The 23,291-nt window shown below is 35.5% G+C and overlaps 1 pseudogene; it reads left to right on the top strand.

Annotated features, from left to right (window-relative positions):
• The first annotated feature begins 11,943 nt into the window (after positions 1-11,943).
• Positions 11,944-12,685, top strand: LOC116182711 (annotated as a pseudogene).
• Positions 12,686-23,291: the final 10,606 nt, after the last annotated feature.

The following is a 23,291-nucleotide window of genomic DNA, read 5'->3' as shown; positions in this document are numbered from 1 at the left end:
GCTTTAATGGCGTGGGACAGTGTTTTGCAAATGTGGTAACGAGGAAGGAGGTGTGTTTATTGACGTACCTACACACATCTGAGAAAAAATTCAAAAGTTGGAATTTTGCAGAGCTCTTCCCTTGGGAACCATAGAAATACGAATATGTCTGCTTTAATTAGCGATAAAAGCATGCAATGATGATTGTGATGATTGGATTGCGAAATGCACCAGAAATCAGTTAACGCAACATAACGTCAAACTAATAGCGGGGGGAGGTGTTTTGATTTTTAAGGTTTCTTTATAGATTTTTGAGGGAAATATATATATATATATATATATATATATATATATATATATACTATATAATATTCGTATATATATACACCATCACTTGCCGCGATAAAAAATATATACAGCCGTACTTGTAGCAATGCCATGGTATTTACGGCAATATTGCCGTAAGTACGAGATGAGTATCCACACTTATGGCGATAATTTTGGCAACACTGTTATGAAACAGGACATTTGTATGTAGTGTGTGTTGCCTATGTATAAGGGAATTGAAAATGAATTATTCCTATGTTCTTCAAATTGTTCCTCAATTATCAAACTGTTGAATTACTTCAGTATGCTTGAGTTTTGCCTATTATTGCATTTAAATATTAAACACGGTTCACCCGCCCGATTTGGTTCAAATTTAGTACAGGTCTTCCCTCAAATGGTCTTGAGAGCTAAAAAGCTTTATGGAAGAGATACGAAAATGACAAATGCCCATATGGTAATAAAAACGATATTGATTGAATTACGTTTAATTTTGAGAGGTACATACCGATTTGTCATACATTTTCTACCAAATGTCGTTTTGGCTATAAAACTTTATCTTTATTGAATTCCGTATATTTTTTAAAGTTGTGATTGAGATCAATATTAGATTCCGAATTCAAGAGTGCCCTTTTGTCACTCTAACGCTATCTTCTAAACTACTTATCTGATTTTGATCAAATTTGAGATATCACGAGTTGTGATTGAGATTAATTAGATTCCGAATTCAAGAGTGCCCTTTTGGCATTCTAACGCTATCTTCTAAACTACTTATCTGATTTTGATCAAATTTGAGATATCACAAGTTGTGATTGAGATCAATTAGATTCCGAATTCAAGAGTGCCCTTTTGGCATTCTAACGCTATCTTCTAAACTACTCATCTAATTTTGATCAAATTTGAGATATCACACGTTGTGATTGAGATCAATTAGATTCCGAATTCAAGAGTGCCCTTTTGGCACTCTAACGCTATCTTCTAAACTACTTATCTGATTTTGATCAAATTTGAGATATCACAAGTTGTGATTGAGATCAATTAGATTCCGAATTCAAGAGTGCCCTTTTGTCACTCTAACGCTATCTTCTAAACTACTCATCCGATTTTGATAAAATTTGAAATATCACACGTTGTGATTGAGATCAATTAGATTCCGAATTCAAGAGTGCCCTTTTGGCACTCTAACGCTATCTTCTAAACTACTCATCTGATTTTGATCAAATTTGAGATATCACAAGTTGTGATTGAGATCAATTAGATTCCGAATTCAAGAGTGCCCTTTTGGCACTCTAACGCTATCTTCTAAACTACTCATCTGATTTTGATCAAATTTGAGATATCACAAGTTGTGATTGAGATCAATAATTAGATTCCGAATTCAAGAGTGCCCTTTTGGCACTCTAACGTTATCTTCTAAACTACTCGTCCGATTTTGATAAAATTTGAAATATCACGAGTTCTGATTGAGATTAATTAGATTCCGAACTCGAGTGCCCTTTTGGCACTCTAACGCTATCTTCTAAACTACTCATCTGATTTTGATAAAATTTGAAATATCACACGTTGTGATTGAGATCAATTAGATTCCGAATTCAAGAGTGCCCTTTTGGCACTCTAACGCTATCTTCTAAACTACTCGTCCGATTTTGATAAAATTTGAAATATCACGAGTTCTGATTGAGATTAATTAGATTCCGAACTCGAGTGCCCTTTTGGCACTCTAACGCTATCTTCTAAACTACTCATCTGATTTTGATCAAATTTGAGATATCACAAGTTGTGATTGACCAAAAAACCAAAAATTAAGCACAATCGAAGTTCTACGCAAGACCGCCGTTTCAGTATGTTATATGGTTTTCATTTGTGTGGCGCGGGGGGTGGGGGGTGGGGGTTAAGGGTTCACTTAACCCCTTTGATTTTTCGAAATATTTCTAAAACCAAAAAGGCAGAAACCGTAAAGCTAAGTATTGTGCATACCGTCGTTTTTAGCAGATTTTCCATGAATTGATCAGTACTCCCCGAAAGGTCATATAACGGACTATAATATTGGGGTTGTTCGGAAAGTCATTTCGTTTTGTGTGGTGAAAATGAAACACGAATTTTTTAGAGTGTATAAACATTTTATTAAATTATATATTCTCCATTTTGCTCCAATACCATTTGCCATCTTTCGGGCAGGAGATTGATTCCACGCTCATAAAACTTCTGATCTTTGCTGGCAAAATACTGGTCCAAAGTAAATTTGACGTCTTGGTTTGAGGTGAAGGTCTTCCCGTCCAAAAAAATTTGCAGAGACCGGAGCAAGTAATAGTCTGAAGGTGCCAAATCTGGAGAATATGGCGGGTGTGGTAGTACATCCCATTCAAGCTTTAAAAGCTTTTGGCGGGTTACCAAACTTGTGTGAGGTCTCGCATTATAGTGGTGGAGCTGGAGCACTACACCTTTTCTATTGATCAATTCTGGCCTTTTCTGTTTAAGTGAATGTAACTTCTCAGCAATCTCACGAGTTGTTATTTGACGGGTTGCATATACCAATTACCTTTATTTCGTCTCCATCGGCTTCAACGGGTCTTCCAGATCGTGGTGCATCTTCAAGATCGAAATTGCCGGAACGAAATTTTGCAAACCAATTTTGACATTGTCGTTCGGTCATTACATCTCCTCCATACACATCACATAATTTCCGCCTTGCTTGAACTGCATTTTTACCTTTTCGATAGTAAAAAAGTAAAATATGCCGAAAATGCTGATTTCGATTTTCCATTTTTGATAGGGCACCAAACAAAAACTATTGCAAAGAATCAAACAAAACTTTTAACATACAAGCATTACTATGTCAGCTGTGAAACAATACAATTAGGTTCTCTGTTAGAGAAAAACGAAATTACTTTCCGAACAACCGTATTTGTGTGTACAAAGGAAAATATTCTTATAAATGAAAAACTTACCATTACGCAATCTGCGCATGCACACACCTAATGTCTAAAATATGCGATATGTTTGCCTTTACTACAAGAATCTTTGGTTAGAATTTCAAAAAATATCTCTATAAATAAGAAAGTTGACATAGCGCAGTTTGCGCAGGTGCACATCTGATTTTTACAATATGAGATATGCTTGTCTGTACTTGAAGAACTTTTGGTTAAAATTTCAAAGAGATGTCTCCATAAATAAGGAAGATCACATTGCGCAGACTGCGTATGAGTAAATTAATCGTTAAAATTTTTCTCGATTGAGGTGTCAGAGCCATTAGCTACCGAATTCAAAAAGAACGAACTAAATATCTTGAAAACTGTATGAGTAGTTAAGGTTTCGGACGGACGGACAGACGGGCGGGCGGACAGATAAAGTGACCATAAAAAGCTTAATTTAGGGTGGGCCATTTGATTTTTGAAAATATCTCCTAACTAAAAAAGGCACAAACTGTGAGCATAAAACCACAAATAAGCACAATCGGAGTACTATGCCATACCGTAACCTAAGTGAAAGGACACGTCTCAATTTACTTTATTACCGAATTTATTCCACTTCGCTGATACACACTGTATATTAGTTAGGTACCCTACTTGATTTTGGTATGCCCGGTTTCACAATCGATGATTGAAGTTAATCACTGATTAAAAATATTAGAATGGGAAACAATCAAAGGTGGCTAACATTCTACTATTTTTAATCATTGATTAACCTTAATTATCGTTTGTGAAACCGAGCATTAGTGTATTATGGTATCATTTATTTGCAATTGAGCACTGTATTAGTTATTATTATCCTTTATAATATGTACCACGTTTAAAATCTTAAAGTGCTACTCTTTTATAACTCTAGCTAGGTATTTTTAGGTCTTATATGTAACACCGAAAATGTTGAAATTAAAAGTGTCGTGTAATTTTTGGAAAAGAATTCTACCCATCACATTTTTCATTTCCATTCATATCTAGGTATATCCACCTTAAGTGAGTAAAAAAGCGCATCCTAATCAGCTGTTGAACTTGAAATTGAAATAACATTGAAGTCTGTAGATTTGAAGTTGATGAGTAGGACATTCTCTACGAATGCGATACCGCCGCCTACGCATAAGCGTTGAGGATGTGGGTGACTCACTATACGACTATATCCCTGAACAAAATACATAGGTATTCCTTTCATTTTATTTATGCAATTAAAAAAAAAGAGGTCATCGCCTTTGTCACCAAAACCGTATGTACAGTTCCCAAAACGTTAAAGGTTTATTATTAGATTAATAAGGATTTTGGCTGCACAAGCCTTAATGGCTTAATATAATAAAGGAGATAAGCCCCAATTTTAGTGCACTTTCACTTACAAAAAATAAAAAGTGCACTTTTACTCTCTTGATGTTTGTCTGTCTGTCTCAAAGTCAAAGGCTCTGGAACTACACCACTTACAGACTTGGTGTATTGGTGTCATTCCATCAGATTTTTAAAATTATTTCATTTTCATGTTTGTATTCTCGTTGGCATGAAATGTCCATAAGGGCTATGAAAATCGAAAAAGTAAATTTGAAAGTTTAGGCTAAAAAGGTCGCATCCATTACTTTACACAAGTGGACTACCCAATGCCACCAATTCCAAAAAAACACTTTTTTGCAAATTTTATTAAAAAATTGTGTGCAACCTATTAAATTGCATATGTGGACGTATAAAAGGCACTGCTTTCATAAAATTGTTTTTATGAGCCTACATATAGTTCCCTGCACTCAGAGAGGAACAAATGAGGTCTGGTATAACAATTATTAAGGCCACACGTTACCAAAAGTGTTTGGGACACTTATTAAATAATTTTAGGCAAAAAAGGGCGCATCCATTACTTTACACAAATGGGCTATCCAAGGTCACAATTTCCAAAAAACACTTTTTTGCTAATTTTATTACAAAATTGTGTGCAACCTATTAAATTGCATATGTGGACGTATAAAAGGCACTGCTTCCATAAAATTGTTTTTATGAGCCTACATATTACATATAGTTCCCTGCACTCAGAGAGGAACAAATGAGGTCTGGTATAACAATTATTAAGGCCACACGTTACCAAAAGTGTTTGGGACACTTATTAAATAATTTTAGGCAAAAAAGGGCGCATCCATTACTTTACACAATTGGGCTACCCAAGGTCACAATTTCCAAAAAAACACTTTTTTGCTCATTTTATTACAAAATTGTGTGCAACCTATTAAATTGCGTATGGGACGTATAAAAGGCACTGCTTCCATAAAATTGTTTTTTATGAGCCTACATATAGTTCCCTGCACTCAGAGAGGAACAAATGAGGTCTGGTATAACATTTATTAAGGCCACACGTTACCAAAAGTGTTTGGGACACTTATTAAATAATTTTAGGCAAAAAAGGGCGCATCCATTACTTTACACAAATGGGCTATCCAAGGTCACAATTTCCAAAAAACACTTTTTTGCTAATTTTATTACAAAATTGTGTGCAACCTATTAAATTGCATATGTGGACGTATAAAAGGCACTGCTTCCATAAAATTGTTTTTATGAGCCTACATATAGTTCCCTGCACTCAGAGAGGAACAAATGAGGTCTGGTATAACATTTATTAAGGCCACACGTTACCAAAAGTGTTTGGGACACTTATTAAATAATTTTAGGCAAAAAAGGGCGCATCCATTACTTTACACAAATGGGCTACCCAAGGTCACAATTTCCAAAAAACACTTTTTTGCTAATTTTATTACAAAATTGTGTGCAACCTATTAAATTGCGTATGCGGACGTATAAAAGGCAATGCTTCCATAAAATTGTTTTTTATGAGCCTACATATAGTTCCCTGCACTCAGAGAGGAACAAATGAGGTCTGGTATAACATTTATTAAGGCCACACGTTACCAAAAGTGTTTGGGACACTTATTAAATAATTTTAGGCAAAAAAGGGCGCATCCATTACTTTACACAAATGGGCTACCCAAGGTCACAATTTCCAAAAAACACTTTTTTGCAAATTTTATTAAAAAATTGTGTGCAACCTATTAAATTGCGTATGTGGACGTATAAAAGGCACTGCTCCCATAAAATTGTTTTTTATGAGCCTACATATAGTTTCCCTGTAGTCAGAGAAGAACAAATGAGGTCTGGTATAACATTTATTAAGGCCACACGTTACCAAAAGTGTTTGGGACACTTATTAAATAATTTTAGGCTAAAAAGGTCGCATCCATTACGTTACACAAACGGGATACCCAAGGCCACCATTTTCAAAAAACACTTTTTGTAGATTTCTGCGTTTCTGGTAATTATCCCCAAATTTCATTCAAATCGGGATGCTTGATGCACCGATTTCGAAATTTCATGCATAAATAGCTAATTAATGAGTTATAAATGTCGGGCACGTGTCAATATTAGCATCGCGGATAGTCGGTAAAAACGTACAGATTCTTTTTTTCGAATTGATTACCGCTACTCGACGTTAGTATAGATAAAATCTCCAACATGAATTATAACATAAAAATTAACTCCGTCACCAACACGGTAGTATAATTTACAGATATTGTTCACGAGCGCTGGAATGCAGATCACATCCTGTTTCAGATTACCATCCTGAATTAAGTCCACTGACCTATTTATTTTTCTAACTGCAAACGTAATAAGTTGTAGTAGTTAGTAGTTAGCAAATAAGCTGTCATCATATCCAAGGATTTTTGTATAAGACAAGATCAATAAATGGGTCCAGAACACAAGTAATTCGCGTACTTTAGGTACTACATTATAGGACTTAATACTTAATATACATTTAGAACACTTTGTATGAATTAAAAAATGTACTATTGTTTGCGTTTTGCCCGTCCATCCGTCTGTCTGTCCGTCCATCCGGGCCCACTTCTGCGGATTTGAACTACTTTTAGCGGAATTGTTCTAGAGTCCTGGATTTTTTTTGCAATAGGTAACCTATACTTTGAAGGTGTGCCAGACAGCCATCAAATATTGTTGTTTTAAGAAGAGTCCCCCTTAAATTTCATTTAAATGTTTCTATAAATAAAAAAGTTGGCACTGCGCATGCGCAAAACTAAAACTTTGAAAGTGTCGTTACATTTACTTTTATTCCTAGCGCTTAAGTATTAAATTTCATTTAAATACTTTCGTAAACAAAAAAGTTGGCCCCGCGTACGCTCAAAACCAAATTTTGATACTGGCGTTAGACTGGCTTTTATTCCAAGTGCTAATGTATCAAATTTTATTTAAATTGCTGCGTAACACAAAGTATTGAAACCATTGTCATCGAAAGCACACAAAATGTCGAATCTGCCTATTGAAGCACGTCCACAGAAAGAGAGGAGTTAAATAAGTAAAATAAAGTTTCAAAGAAATATTACCATACATAATTTCAAAGAAATATTCCATAAATAAGACAGTTGGCATTGCGCAGTCACTGCGCATGCCCACACTAATTTTACACATAACTACTATGTGCGAAATGTTTGCCTTTACTAGAAGCATCTGTGGTTAAAATTTCAAAGAAATATCTCCATAAATAAGAAAGTTGGCACTGCGCAGTCACTGCGCATGCCCACACATAACTTTTACTATGTGCGAAATGTTTGCCTTTACTAGAAGCATCTGTGGTTAAAATTTCAAAGAAATATCTCCATAAATAAGAAAGTTGGCATTGCGCAGTCACTGCGCATGCCCACACATAACTTTTACTATGTGCGAAATGTTTGCCTTTACTAGAAGCATCTGTGGTTAAAATTTCAAAGAAATATCTCCATAAATAAGAAAGTTGGCATTGCGCAGTCTGCGCAAAATATGGAGTTAAAAAAACTGATCGAAATGTACTAATATAGACCATAACAGCTATCAATTAGCGAAAACCCGAAGTCTCTAGGTGGCCCAGGGGCCGAGATCTCGATGGAACGGACGGACGGACGGACAGACGGAAACACGAGCACATAAGCAGCTGTACCACAACTTCGTTGTGGAAGTTGTGGTTTACGCTAAAAAGTTAGCGCTGCGCAAAACCAAATTTTGATACTGGCGTTAGATTTACTTTTATTCTCAGTGCCTAAGTATCAAATTTCATGCAATTCGGTTCATAACTAACGGTGATGTCAAAAGGGCCTTGCTTATTTTGTATTCACGAACTCACTATCTACAAGTTTGGCAGTTATCGTGTTCACGGACAACATCGACTCTCCTATAAAGCATCGCTTTGTTTTCGCGGATAATCACAAAACCTGGAATTCAGAAGATGAGTTACTTTCTCGAATCTGTTCTTTAGGCAACACATATTGCTTGTATCTAACATAAATATCGGTACTCACCGCAATATAATTATACGTATATGTCAACGGAACTACGAAGTGTACTTGTTGCAATACACGTTTCCCGGGTTTTTTACGCAAGCGGTGTAGCCAAATCTACATTGCCATAAGTACGGGTGTATAAATATATATATATATATATATATATATATATATATATATAAAAATTTTTGGAAAAGACAAACTCCATAATTTGAATCATAACATATCCCAAATATGGATCCAACAATACAATATTCTGTCAGAAGACTATGGTGCAAGCATGATACAAATACACAGGTATGCTACGGCGCATCCTACTCTTAGATGTGATGAGTCGGTGACGTCACGCGCGCAAATTTGCCATGAATGAAATTACTTTCCTGATACTTGCCACCTTAAGGAATGGTGATTTTATAAGGAAGATAATAACATATTATTACTTATTATATTATTTGAAGTATCAGTAATAGGTAGGAAGTAGCAAAATAACTATTATAAATAGTTTTTTTTATTAATAAACCGGCTTGAATTAACAAAACTTAAACTTAAATGGAAAAATAAACATTAACGTAGGCAGGTATTAGGAAATTTAGACAATTTCTTGCCTACTTTCCTTTGACAATTAACAAAACTTATTTTGCGGTTGAGATCTCGCAATCTTATGTAAATTTTCGTTCTACAGAGACTGTTGCAATTTTGATGTTTATACCGGGTGGTGCCTAGCGCGACGCAGCATAGGGATTTCAATGGTAATTTCTTTATAGTCAATTACTAGCTCCCCTAATTATTTTAGAGCAAAAGTTTAAATACGATTTTTTTAGAGAAAAAAATACTGCATCTGTTCATACTATTAGTTATAATTTTCCGTTTTTCAAAACCGTAGAAATCGACAAATTAAAAAGGTTCATTTTACAATACACCAAATATGCCTTGCTACCGCAATATAAAATAAATAATATATTTCCAGAGAACAAATTCTATTGGAACAGTATGCACGGTCGCTAGGTCGTAGGTTCGTAGCATAGATAAGTATGAGATAAGGATAAGGGCGCCAGGGTCTTTAATCACTGTCAACAATTCAGTACTGCTTACTTGACCCAGGATAAGTCCATTAAAGTCTCTAGTAATAAATAAATAAATTACGCGGTGCTAAGAACACATTATTAAATTAAGGTCGATTCGATTCGAATACAGAATTAAATTAAAACAATAAGTACACGTGAATTGAGTTGAATATTTGATTTAACAATATGACGCAAATGAAAATCTACGAATTCTCAAATAACTATAATAACTGTGGGTACTTATATTAAATCATAGTACCTGCGATAAAACCAAACAAAACTGCAATAATTGTGCCGACGGAAGGGCCGTAGATGTGAGTCGGGAGCGCTCGCAACTCGGTTCCCCAAACCAAGCTTTAAAATTAATAAACTAAAATACGCGTAATGCTAACTTGGTTTGACGATACCGCCTAAGGAAACACCCTAAATATACACGCAACTTTATAACACGTTTAAATAACTTTTGGAGCAACCTTGTAGATTCCCTGACAGAATATTAATTCAAAAATTTGACTCTAATTAGGGATACCAAGGCAGGTGGCTTATTTTAAATTTTGGGGATAATTTTCCCGAGAAGCTATGGAGAGATTGCACAATTGAATTTTATGTTTTCAAAATTCCTTCAAGTTGCTAAGTACTGTAGCGTGGCAATTAATCGCTTTTTACTGGTTACTGCCTCATGTGGGTATCATTTCTTTCAATAACTGGACGCACATATTTTAATAAAGTTTTAAATGTCTCATTGTACATGCGCAAAAAATTGTACAAATCATGAGACTCTCTCGTTTCCAATTCTCTAAGTAAACTCATATGAGAGTACTTTTTTCTTTTCAGGAACCACTGTTTTGACCACAGTCTCTTCTTTTTCTTACCTTCAAATAAAACTATATATCCTCCAATTATTGTCAGTTTCTTCTTATGATCCATACCACTTACCACAGCACTCAAAACAACACAACCCAGGTCCAGTGTTGCCAGGTCTACTGATTTATCAGTAGTTCTACTGATTTAGCCACAGGCCTACTGATATACTGATATCAAAATAAATTCTACTGATTTTTTTTCAAATTTGCAAGTTGACATGCATAAATTCTCCAACTAGGCAATACATCAGTCTTACAACTTTATCAGTGATTTTTTCGTGTATGTGAATGTGACTTGCTACAAATGCTACAATGCGTAGGCCAGTAATTTAACGCAAACGCGGCTCATGTTACACTTAAGATAATACACTTGCCTTACTTCTGCTTCTGTTGCGACTTGCGAGTTGCGTCATGCTTGCAGTGCACTTTTATAAATAAAAAATAACGGGATTAATATTAAATAGTGGTTAGTGAGCGTTGTACGTGCAATTATCGCATTGCAGCGACGCAGCCTGTGTTTACAGTTTTCAATAGACTATTTCATGTTATTAAGCTTATTTAGTTATGAGGTACGTATATTGTAAAATTATAATTTAAATAAGTTAAAGGTAATACAAATTTATTTTAGTTCATCAAATGATAGTAATTCAGGCGATGAGGGTCCTTCAAGACCAAAAAAAGGTAAAATACGCACAGAAATTTAAACCAAATTGGCAAGAAGACGATCAATTTAAGAAATGGATGAAGCCCGGGAAGGATGTACATCACGCTTTTTGTCGAGTTTGTAATAAACAAATATCTGTAACAGCAACTGGCCGGCTAGCACTAGTTAGACATCAAGACCGCGATTCACATATTAAATTAAGCAAATCTACAAAAGCCCAGCCTAGTATAACAGATATGACTCTGATAAAAAACTGGACAAGTCAAAAAACAGCATTAAAAAATGCTGACGCGCACCTTGCTGCATTTATTTCGGAACATAACTTACCATACAACTTAATGGAACATCTTCCAGCACTTCTGCCAAAACTTTGCCCAGACTCCGATATAGCGAAAAAAATTCAGTGCAGCCGCACTAAATGTTCAAGCCTTGTTAAAAATGTTCTGGGAAAGAAAAATGAGGAGGAAATATGTGAGATATTAAAATCGGTCAAATTTTCTTTAGTTATCGACGAATCAACGGACCGTACTTGCACAAAGCATTTATGTCTTGTTGTGAGGTACGGCTTTAACAAAAAGTTAGTTAAAAATCATCATTAACATTGCTAAATATTTATCTCCATACTTTTGTTCTAGGATTCACGATCAATTTCTTGCCTTAATTCCCATCAAAGATGCCAAAGCAGAAAGCCTTTATATGGAAGTTACGAGGTTTTTTAAAAATAAAAATATTCCATATAAACAAAATTTGGTAGGATTTGCTTCAGATGGAGCAAGTGTGATGGTAGGAAAACATAATTCTGTAATAAGTCGTATCAAACTAGATATCCCACACATCTTTGTTATGAAATGCATTTGCCATAGTTTTCATCTATGTGCCTCAAATGCTTGTCAATGTTTGCCAAGAGGTATGGAAGATTTAGTTCGAGAAATTTATAATTATTTTGCTAATAGCCCTAAAAGAGTGGAACATTTAAAAGACTTCCAAAAATTTGCCAATTTAAAAGTGCACAAAATGTTACATCCGGCACAGACTAGGTGGCTCTCGTTGGAAGCGGCTGTCACTAGACTTTTAGAACAGTATGAGGCTTTAACTTTATTTTTTATTGACGCTGTTGCAAATGATCGCATGCTAGTTGCAGAAAATATTTTAATTAAGCTACGTGATCCGTTTACAAAACCTTACTTGCAATTTTTGGAATTCTCTATCATTTTTTAATGACTTAAACAGACAAATGCAATCTGAGAAACCAAAAATACACGATTTGTATGACTCGGTTAGCGCTATTTACAAAACCTTTTTAGAATGTTTTATCAAAAGGGACGTAATTTTAAATGTCCCACTTAAGCAAATAAATTACAAAGATCCTTCAAACTTTCTCCCATTAGAGGAAATCTATTTAGGAGCCAAAGTTTTAACATCGACGAGTTCTTTAACTGATGATATGAAAAATACTTTTAGAAAGCGATGTTTGCAGTTTTTCATCGAAGCAGCAAGTCAAATAACAGCGATTTGATTTTAATGATAGAGTTTTAAGTCAGTTAAGTATCTTAAGTCCTAAAAATGTTCTTAGTAAAAAAAACTCCAGTATAGCTCCTCTAGCAGCTCATTTTCCAAATCTTATAAGCGAAAATGATTTACAAAAATTAGATAATGAATGGCGACTACTTGGTAACACTAAGTTAAATGTTGATCCGGATGTTTCCATAGAGGAGTTTTGGAATACCGTTGAAAACATGCGTTACGGCGATGATAGTCCTATGTTCCCTGTGCTTACAAAATTTGTTTTTGATATACTTATTTTTCCTCATTCGTCTGCCAACGTAGAGCGAACATTCTCCGATGTAAATCTACTAAAAACTAATCGAAGAAATAAGCTTTCTACGTCTAGTATAGTTGGCAATTTACATGCAAAAACATACCTAAGGAGGAGAAATGCAACTTGCAATTCTGTAACATTCTCACAGCATCTTCTAGCACTAAATAACAAGAGCATGTACAAAAAAAATGACACTGATTTAACTGATTCTGCCTCAGATTAGCATTAGAATACGTATATTGTTTTAAAATATAAGAAATATATTTTTTCTCCAACCACCTGAATAAGACGCTATTTTGTGACAGTGTTCGGTACCTAAAATTGACGTTTTGCGGATTAATCGCTTTCACCATGGCAACTGTACAAAAAGTGGATACTTTTGGTCCTAGTACCAAAAAGAAATTGACCTTGAAAGTTGGCCAATTAAAAAATTACAATCACGGAGATATGTCACATTGACATCGTTTTACGTTGCAGATTGTAAGATATTTCTATACATACAAATCAAATATTTTTGCGTATTCAATGCAAATAATGATGTTACCTATACGTATGTACATGTATTGAAAATGATTTACGCTCGCTATTTTTATTTAAACCATGTGTAACGTAATTTACATATTCCGTGAACGTAATTTTAATACGTATACAACCCGCCGTCGCGTGTAACGCCATCTACTTCAGATCCATTGCACTATTATCTGTCATTTTGAATTCAAAATTGAAAAAGTTAATTGCAATTAATTTTAATTAAAAAACTGTATGGTAAGTTTTTTATTTCAATGCAAAATATAACAATATTTATTGTGTATACAATAAAATGACTCAAACTGATAGCGACAAGGATTGCACTCCGCCAGAGATTATAGAAACGGCAGAACATGCTACCTCAAGATTTGCTCCCTACAAAGTCGCGAGAGGTGAGAAGTAAGAAGTAAGAACGACTAGGTTATAAGTTAACCTAAAAACTAGAGTGGCATGACACGTGAGGACAAGAAAGCAGAAGTTCTTATACTAGTAGTGAAACTGTGACTGAATCTAAATTCGAATATAATTTGAAGTAAAGGGGGTTGGAGAAAAAATTTTATGTTTTATTCGTACAAAAAATGCGTTTTCGGGACTCGGAAGGTTGCTGGACTCCGCTAACGCGTCGTCCAGCAACTATCTTCCTCGTCCCGAAAACTGACATTTTTTGTACTAATGAAACAAATAACTATTTAGTACCTTAGTTTTTTTCCTAATGTATTTTATTTTTTAATGTTGTCTTTTAATAAACTACTTTGAATTGAATAGTATAGGTGTTTTATTATTTTCTATTGAGCGTTGGTTCCTAAATAGCAAATTTTTAATTTAATGATAAAGAACTGTAAAATATGTGTGATAACCGAAAGAGAAATAGCCGCAAAGATAAACTTTACCCCTGAAATTAGGCAACTCATCTGTCTACTTATTTCTACTGATATTTAGACTGGCAATATACTGATCAAAAATATTATGACCTGGAAACACTGCCCAGGTCTAGTACTACAAAACTGAAATAGTGACAGAACGCCGCTGCTCATCTATTGAGATTTGTCCGTGATCTGTGGACAGCCATATCCGCCTGCGTGTAGCTCAACGCGAATCTGTCCGCCGTACATATCCGCCATGTGAATGAGACCCTTAAAAGGTAAGTGCTTGTTCACAATGGACATAAGCGTAACAAAAACATAACAGATAACATAAAACATAATATTGACATAAGATATAATTTTACGCACGTGGAGAAAGTGTTCACAGTGAGCGTAAGATTATAATTAAATTATCTGCGTAGGCGCAGATCCGAAATTTAAACCCGGCAAAACGTCACGAACATAGCAATATTATTTGTAGTGTATGTGTGTGTCACTGAGATGGACATTTCATCGGTTTTACAGAGACAAAGTTGTTACAAAACAAAAACGGCGTTGGTGGGTCAAACCTATAAATCGGGACCGAGAGAAAAGGGGAAAATTTAAGCGATTGTGTCTAGAAATGAAGCTGCATGATGAAGAATGGTTTTTTTCATACACCAGGATGACCAGCATTATTCGATCACCTATAACTCTCGCCAGGAAAGATTGCCGGTCACAGCACACCTTGTATCGATTTACAATCTATGATTTTCTTAAAATGCGAGCGACTTCCGGAATAGGATCGTGCCAATGTTGAACATTGACAGGATACTATCCCGGAAGTCGCTCACATCTTGAGAAAAACATAGATTGTAGACCGGGATCAAGTGTTCTGTGACCGACAATCTTTCCTGGCAAGAGGTTTATTACCCTATATCTTTTGTCTCCTTTATTAAACAAATAGGGTTTTAATAGCACCAAACTAATTAGTAATTCGACGTCTATGTTTTCCGTGTCGTGTTGGATATAATCAAAGAACAACACACGAACGACTAAAACACACCAAACTATGAAATAATGCGCCAAAAACTGTGTACCTACCAATTTAAAAATAACCAGATTATGTTGGCAGAAGAGATGTCATTAAAGTTAGACGTAGTAAAACAAATAGCGCAGTGCTGCATCTTTGTACCCAACAGAAACATCTAATGCCACTACATTTTTCATAAAATAAAGTAAACTACAAAAAAGGGTCAAATTATCAATTAAGTCATACATTAGTTACTCACTGTTGCATTTGATAGTTGTGAGCTATGTCACGTAAAAATTCAATAAGGTCTCGATTTTGGTAATACCTTGCAAGTCTCAAAACCCTTCCTTGGGTTTCCCTGTATTTCCATAATTTCTTTGGAGGACTGTTGCCTGCCACGAGATGCTCATAAAACATGTCACGTTCTTATATAATTCCTGCTGCAAAACAATTTCCTAAACCAGATTATTCCAAATATGAACAATTGTCCTGCGTTGAAATTTTTATTCTCCAAATCCAGTGTTACCTTGAATCTTGTGTCTGACAATTTACGCTATGATAGATGTAGCGTACAAAGGGTTGGTCTTTTGGGGTAAATAAACAGAGAAGTATATGTATAAGCTTTACTCCCTATCGCAATACAAAATTAAATAAATCAATAATTGTAAATATACAAATCAATATTAACGTTGTTGGCAGCCGGTCGGTTAGCTAATGAAATAAATGAAATAACTAAAGGGGTATGTGAAAAGTGGAAGGACTTACGGTTCAGTGTGCGGGAAACAATCTTGTGCCATAGGGTAATTTTCTTCTCCTTCCTTCTTATCTGGATAAAGTTGCGGGGATAATCTTGCCACCCTCGCAACAAGACAGCTTCCGTTTGGCGATGACGACAGACGATGATAAAGGTTCTCTGGCCGGCCAGGCGGTGAAGTTCGAAGGCGTTTCTTTTGCGGTGTCACAGCGGGAAGAACAAGACAGCAACAACAGCTCAATTTTTCTGGTTTTTCAAGGTAACTTGAAGTCCCCAAAATTCTTACGATTGCGTTTGCGCGAAGCGCGGTTTAATATAGGAAAGTAAAGCATTACAGGTCGGTATTAAGGAAAATTAAGGATTTTTCCAGGGACGTAACAATAGACGTGACCACTTGCTAGTGCCTACACAAAACAAGAAGCGAAGGAGATGTACTGGAGAAGGATGTTCCTCAAGTGTACGCACAATGTACTTTAAATGCGAAGTTGGATTATGCTTGGAGTGCCACTTTATCTTTCATAAAAAGTGAATTCTGCTTTTTTTCAATTTTTTTTATCTCTTAATTTACTGTTTTTGTAAATTTTGTACCTCCAAATAGGCACCGTTTTTTTCGAAATGTGGAAAACATTTCTCGTTTAATGACTCAATATATGACTAATAAAGCTATATTCTATTGTTTTTATTATATAACAACTTTTTTTTAAAGAAAAATAATTTCTCCGTTTAAGGGTTAATTACATGATTGGACAATTTCCACAATTATTAAAAATAAATTTAAAAAAAAACAGGCAACTTGATTTTTTATTCTGAACGCAAACACAGTACTTTCTTTACATATAATATTTTAATAATAATATTTAAGTATGGGAAGCCCCAAAAAGTTACAAAATACAAGAAATATGTCCAATAAATGACTTATTATTATATATACAAGAGCAAACACGAAATATGGATGGACATCAAGGCATGTGATGTGGAAACAACGAAGGCTGCAAGGGTGCCTAAAACAAAATTGATTTTTACTTATTGCGTAGTTAACTAAATTCCTATCAATTAATATACTAATACTAAAAATGAGTTGCTGTCGAGTCACCTTTGGAATTTTTATTTACAATCGTACTTAACTTGAACTTCCAAAGGCGACTAGACCGCCACTCATTTTTGATCGCCCGTTACATAATAAATATATGCTCTGCAGCATTAAGGAGGGTACGAAATAAATCTCATTGTTGATAGAAGTGTTGAAAGTTGCCAAACCTACATTTAATATATTGATCGTGCCAATGATTTCTACTCCGCATGCTCCATATACTGATCCTTGTTTAAAGTTTAAACAGAGATCTGGAGCAAATCTCAATATCAGACTGAGTTCTTAGTGTTTACACCAATGCAATGTTACCTGAAAATGGTATTCTTTCACTGAGATCAATGGCAGAAACGCAATGAAAATTGCACTACTCTTTATTCAAACAAGCAAGGAATGAAAACTGACAACCTTAAACGTTATGTGAAATTTGTAAGAACATTTTGTCATCCCATATTATTTTCTCATGGTATCCAAACAGTGACTGACTGACAAAAATTAAATCATCATCAATGTAAGTCCATATAAATAGATATCAAATCAGTCAAATTTCAAAGTATGATATAAAAAATGATCAAAGTCCTCGTGTGAGATCGAAGGGACTTCAGCGCATTTTTGTGTGGCAGATCAGTGTTTTATTAGCCAATATTGACTCCACCATCAATAAGATCTTGCCGAAAGCTACCACGTTCACTTTGTCGGTACCATTTTCTCACTTACCGTGCACTCGCAATTCGCGTTTGAAGTTTTGACTCCACCATCAGTAAAATCCTTTGGGGGTTACCATATTCCCTTTGTCGACACCCACTTCTGATCACCCGCAACAATTCGGATTTGAAGTTTCGACTCCACCATCAGTAAGATCTCGTCGGGGGTTACCACATTCCCTTTGTCGATACACAGTTCCGACGTCCCGTTCATTCGTAATTCACATTTTGGTAGATTTCGCTAAAATCCCGGCATAAAATCGTATTCAACTTTTGGGTACTTCACATAGCTCGACCTTCTATTAGTGACACGAGAAAGAGAGACCGCGATTCGCGCTGTAAGAAACTTTTGGGCGCCCAAAGTCGACTACCCCTCGAAGCGCGCCGCGCAAAAGGTGGTTTATTTCGCCCCTAGGAAAAAAAACAAAATTCCGCCACGCAGGAGTTGTGCGCGTTGACAAGATCTTCCCGACGACACCAATTTGAAAACAATCGGAGAAAAACTGTAGAAGAAGATAGATAAAAACTGAAAAATCTCCAGGTTAGTATAATACGCTCGGGGATGGCGTCCAGATGTCGTCGACTCCAAATCTTGTAGCCCCATCCCTAACGTTCTTAATTACACGGCCCCGATAGTTACATGTACACTCCTTGTCTTTTTACAAGCGTTTTTCTACGGGCGCGCATTTACCAGCCAGCCAGCCAGCCAGCCAGCCGACCAGCCAGCCAGCCAGCCAAAAAGTGAGATTAAAAGCTACTTTTTACAAAAAAAAATTTTTGCAAAAATGCGCTAAAAACTAAATGGTAGTTGGGATCATCAAAATGAAAGTTCAAACATGTTTCGTTTGGAGAGCTGCTTTCCTCAATCCATATAGAAAAAAAACACAAGACTTACTATACTTACATACTCATAATTCTGAACTATAAATTTTAGTACGAAGAAAGAAAAAGTGGGTAATAGTACCGGGTTTCGCTTGTCTAAGTGTAGGTAACATGATTAACTATGATTTAAAATAGCGTCTCATCTTGCCAGGTTAATTAATCGACAAAACATGATTTCATCGAGTGGAACAGAATTTTATGTAATTTCCCTTTGGTTGAGGTCAAGATTAAGCTGGGGGAGCAAAGTAGCTGTCAGAGCAATTGATAATACAAGGAGTATTTGCCGTTAGGACTATGCTGAAGTTAGACTACTGGGTATTGGCACCGTTTAAGAAAATAATTCTTCTAAGAAGAATTATTTTCTTAATCAGTGCCGATTACCCAGGAGTCTTAACTTCAGTATCACAGCAATAGTAGGAATAAGTATGCAAAATGTTGAGTCTTAACTTACTTAATATATTTTTGGACGACGCCATACTGCGAACACATGGCATTGATCATGAATGAATGGATCCGTCTGGATGGAACACACAAAGGACAGGTTGACAGTTGTGAAAAAAATAGCATTGCCTTGTTTCTAACTCAACATTGCAGCGTGGACACGAAACAGGCGCTGTAAAGAGAGTGTGAGGGAAGCAAAAATAAGCATAATGCAAAAAAAATTTGTAAGTTGGGCAAGCAATTGCCACATATATAATAATAATAATAATAATAATAATAATAATAATTTATTAGCATGTTATTTTGGCAAGGCACTTACATTTGTCTAAGGGCAGATGGAATACATAATACGATATATAAATTAAAACATTCACTACATACTAACACAACAAGAATTATAAACAAATATTACAAATAAAATATAGATAAAATACTACATAAAAGGTACAGGTATAAATATAAAAACAAGATAAGGCAAGTATTTACTTTAGACTAGATAGATATTTATCACAAAAAAACTCTTTAATGGAGTAGTAAGCTTTACTAACTAAAAATTCTTTTAATTTATTTTTTAATTTTAATGTAGGTAACGATTTCATTTCAGGCGGAAGACAATTGAATAAACTCTGAGCAGTGTACACAGGACCGTTTTGAGTTTTAGACAACCTATAGTAATTAATTCTAATATTACTTCGCGACCTTGTAAAATGTTCGTGTATATCACTTTGCAAGTTAAATAGATGTAAGTTGTCCTTTGCATACAAGATGCTTTCCAAAATTAATACAGAAGGTAACGTTAGAATTCAACAAAAGACGCCTTACAATCATCACTATACCCTAGCCCAATGATAATTCTTACGGCGGTAGTGGTAGGTCAAAAATTAGTTGTACAAGAAAGAAGTGAAAAAAATGGTAAAAGAACTCACCACCATCGTTAGTTTTACATCTCTGGCATGTCGGACGAAAGCAATACCCTCCCACCAGTTTGGCAGTACATAGTACATCTCTCTCTCTCTTCCACAGATAAAATGTGGAAATATGCGAACACTAATCGCCCAAGTTCCTGGTGGACCTACTTTGTAAAGGGCCTGCAGTTTGCCACCACTTCGTTTAATTGTGATTCGGTTAAATGCAACATCTTGCATTTATTATCATAGCATACCTTCCTATTGCAGGTAATTAGATTGTGTCGAAACCGACAATGGGAGTTCCGGCAATGACCAAACAAAAAACCTCTGCACATAGACATTTAAAAAATAAAAACAAGCAATAATAATAGGTGCACCCAAAATTCCGCAATACAATAATGTTTCTATATATATTTCTGTGGGTACAATGAGAGCTCTTCATTCATTAATCATTACAAAGTGAGGAAGTTGCACTAACAGTGAAGCTTAGGTGTGTACCCCGTGATGTTTTGGAAAAAAGGTATAAGAAATTCTTGATACATTTTGGATGGTCATTATTGTGCAGTCCCATTTTTGGCCCTACGTAACTGAAAAACCATTTTCAAAGTGATCGGGCGTTCCTAAACAAAGTTATTGTACACATGGACGGACAGGCCGACAGACAGCAATACAAAATTATAAACGAATCTCGAAGATTGTTTCTTAAAACGTAGATAGAAAAGTTGCATGCATTTTTTTAAACTGAAGATAAGGATGGATAATTAGGTACATTGTAAGAATATGGTACTTCTTAATTGATTTTGAGATAAAATATTTTCAAATTAAAAGTGAACATACGCTACTTAACTTAAGATACCTGTAACACCAAAGTCTATACTTACATCTTATTCTGTTGTCAAACGGATCCCAACAACTTGTGGCGAATACTTCTTTACTACCGAAATTGATAGAACTGAACAGAACGATGCACCCCTGGAACTGACAAATATAAAGTACAATTTGGACGCTCAAAGCGAGACTATAAAGTAAGAATTTTTGTCTTTATGGGTAGGTAAATCACTTTCCAGGCTATCAACTCGTTTGCAACAATTGAGGAAAGAGGGGTTAACACAATAAAATAAATACACTTATCGTCAAACGGGGGAGTATGGGACATTTTTTTTAGTTTTCTTTTCGTCACGTCTCCATATTTTGTAACAGAAATACAACGCCTAAACTTGATGTGAGTTAGTAACCCTCTTGTGTTACCGCTTCAAATTTTTCAAAAAGGTCAACGTAGTATTTTTTTTTTTTTTTTAATATGGCGGTCCCATATTACCCGCCATTTGGGGTTATATGGGACAAAATAAAATTTCTAAAGAAAATGCATTGTTGTAATGTTTTTGTCCTATATTACACTTACCTGGGATAATATAGGACACGAAAAAACTTAAAAAATATTTTGAAGCATATTTTCAAAGGGGATGGGGTAAAATTAAGAAAGTCTTAAGTGTTCAAACAAAGAACGTAATATAAACTTAAAAAACATTTTAATTAAACAAAAACAAACAAAATACATATTAAATAACAAAAGTAAAATTCTGTAAGTTTTAGAAAACACATGTTAAATAATATTTCTTTGGAAGCGGTGAATTCCTCTGTAGACGACTGAATCTGGCAGGTTCCATTTAATTTCTCCTATTCTCACTTCGCAAAGGTCATCCAACGCGGGATAAATAAATGTATCAAGTTTTTCTTTATACGGACGTAAGCATTTTACCTCATACGTCTTGGTCACTTTATCACAACTAATAATTTGCGCGACGAATTGCTTATTTGTCGCTTTTTTGGTGCCTTCATTGTAGAAGCTCAATCACTATGTAGGAATTTTTTGCTAAATTCTCAGAGTTGGGCATCAAGAACTTTGTAGAGGACGCTTTTGGGCATAATCCGGATGGTCCTGCTGCAGATTCCATAACATTAGTAGTTACATTTTCAGTCTCGTTAGTTGACATACATAGGATCTTTTTACCTTTAGTTATTGATTCTTCTTCTGCCGATTCTTCTAGTGTTTCGTCTTCTGTTGGTTCTTCTAGTGATCAGAAAACTGCTCATTCTTCTTCAGAATCCGTTACCTTATCGATTTCTCCGAAGGAGCATTCAATTTCTTATTTCTTTTTATTGCTGTCTGATTACCATTTGCTGTAATGATATTTGAATTTACTATCTCCGCAAAACTATTAAGGAGGGCCGCGTTATCGTTATTTATCCGTTGACTCCCCAGTTGTTTTGGTACACTGGCTTGACACCATCCCAAGACAATTTTCTACAAACCGGACATCTGCTTTCCAAAAAACTCTCACAATGTTTGCAAATTGCATGCCCGCATGCCATAAATATCTCGAGATGGCCGCTCATTATGTGTACGAGACAAACCGGACATTTTAGGCGATTTGCATCCGACGACTCTTCCGGATTGTACATGTGTCGCCAAGAGTGCAACGTCCTTGTATAAAAAGGGGACATGGCTTTGGTAATTGTATAATCCTCCGCACCTCTCGTACAAAAGATGAGCTTGGTACCCCCGTTGTTTGCACTAAGCTCTCCTCCGTGTTGGATACGTGGACATATTTACAAGCTGCACGGCCTCGGGTGCAAGCTGCGCGCTGGAAATCGCGGCAGAAGGGCATTCTGGAAGCAAATGCTTTTACTCTAGATTCGTGATCCATTTTATTAAATATAATTATTAATTATATTAAAGGTACAACGAAGGCGATGAAAACACAAATTAACACTAACTCTAATTTAAATGAAAAATAACTGTGCGGGTACTGCGACCTGTGGCTTAAACAGTCAACAGTGCTTACCCTACCCCGCACTCTCTAAAATTGAAATTCGCCTTAAAAGTATACAAGTGGCTATCCAGGGTTACCCGACATTCGCCGCAGCATACGGAAATGCCGTTAGCTGCGTGCAAATATGAATTACAATACGGCGTACATTTATATAGTAATGCAGGTTTCGACGCAGCATCGGCCGACACGTGTTTCATTACCCACCAAACTTTTTCATCATTTGTGTACGTCATGTTTTCCTTTTTTCGCGCGTACACACAATTACTACTTAACTTTCTTCTAACGTCATT

This window comes from Photinus pyralis, unplaced genomic scaffold (assembly GCF_008802855.1).
Source record: "Photinus pyralis isolate 1611_PpyrPB1 unplaced genomic scaffold, Ppyr1.3 Ppyr1.4_unclustered_Scaffold7178, whole genome shotgun sequence".
NCBI classification, from domain to species: domain Eukaryota; kingdom Metazoa; phylum Arthropoda; class Insecta; order Coleoptera; family Lampyridae; genus Photinus; species Photinus pyralis.
This window is presented reverse-complemented; position numbering and strand designations above follow the sequence as displayed.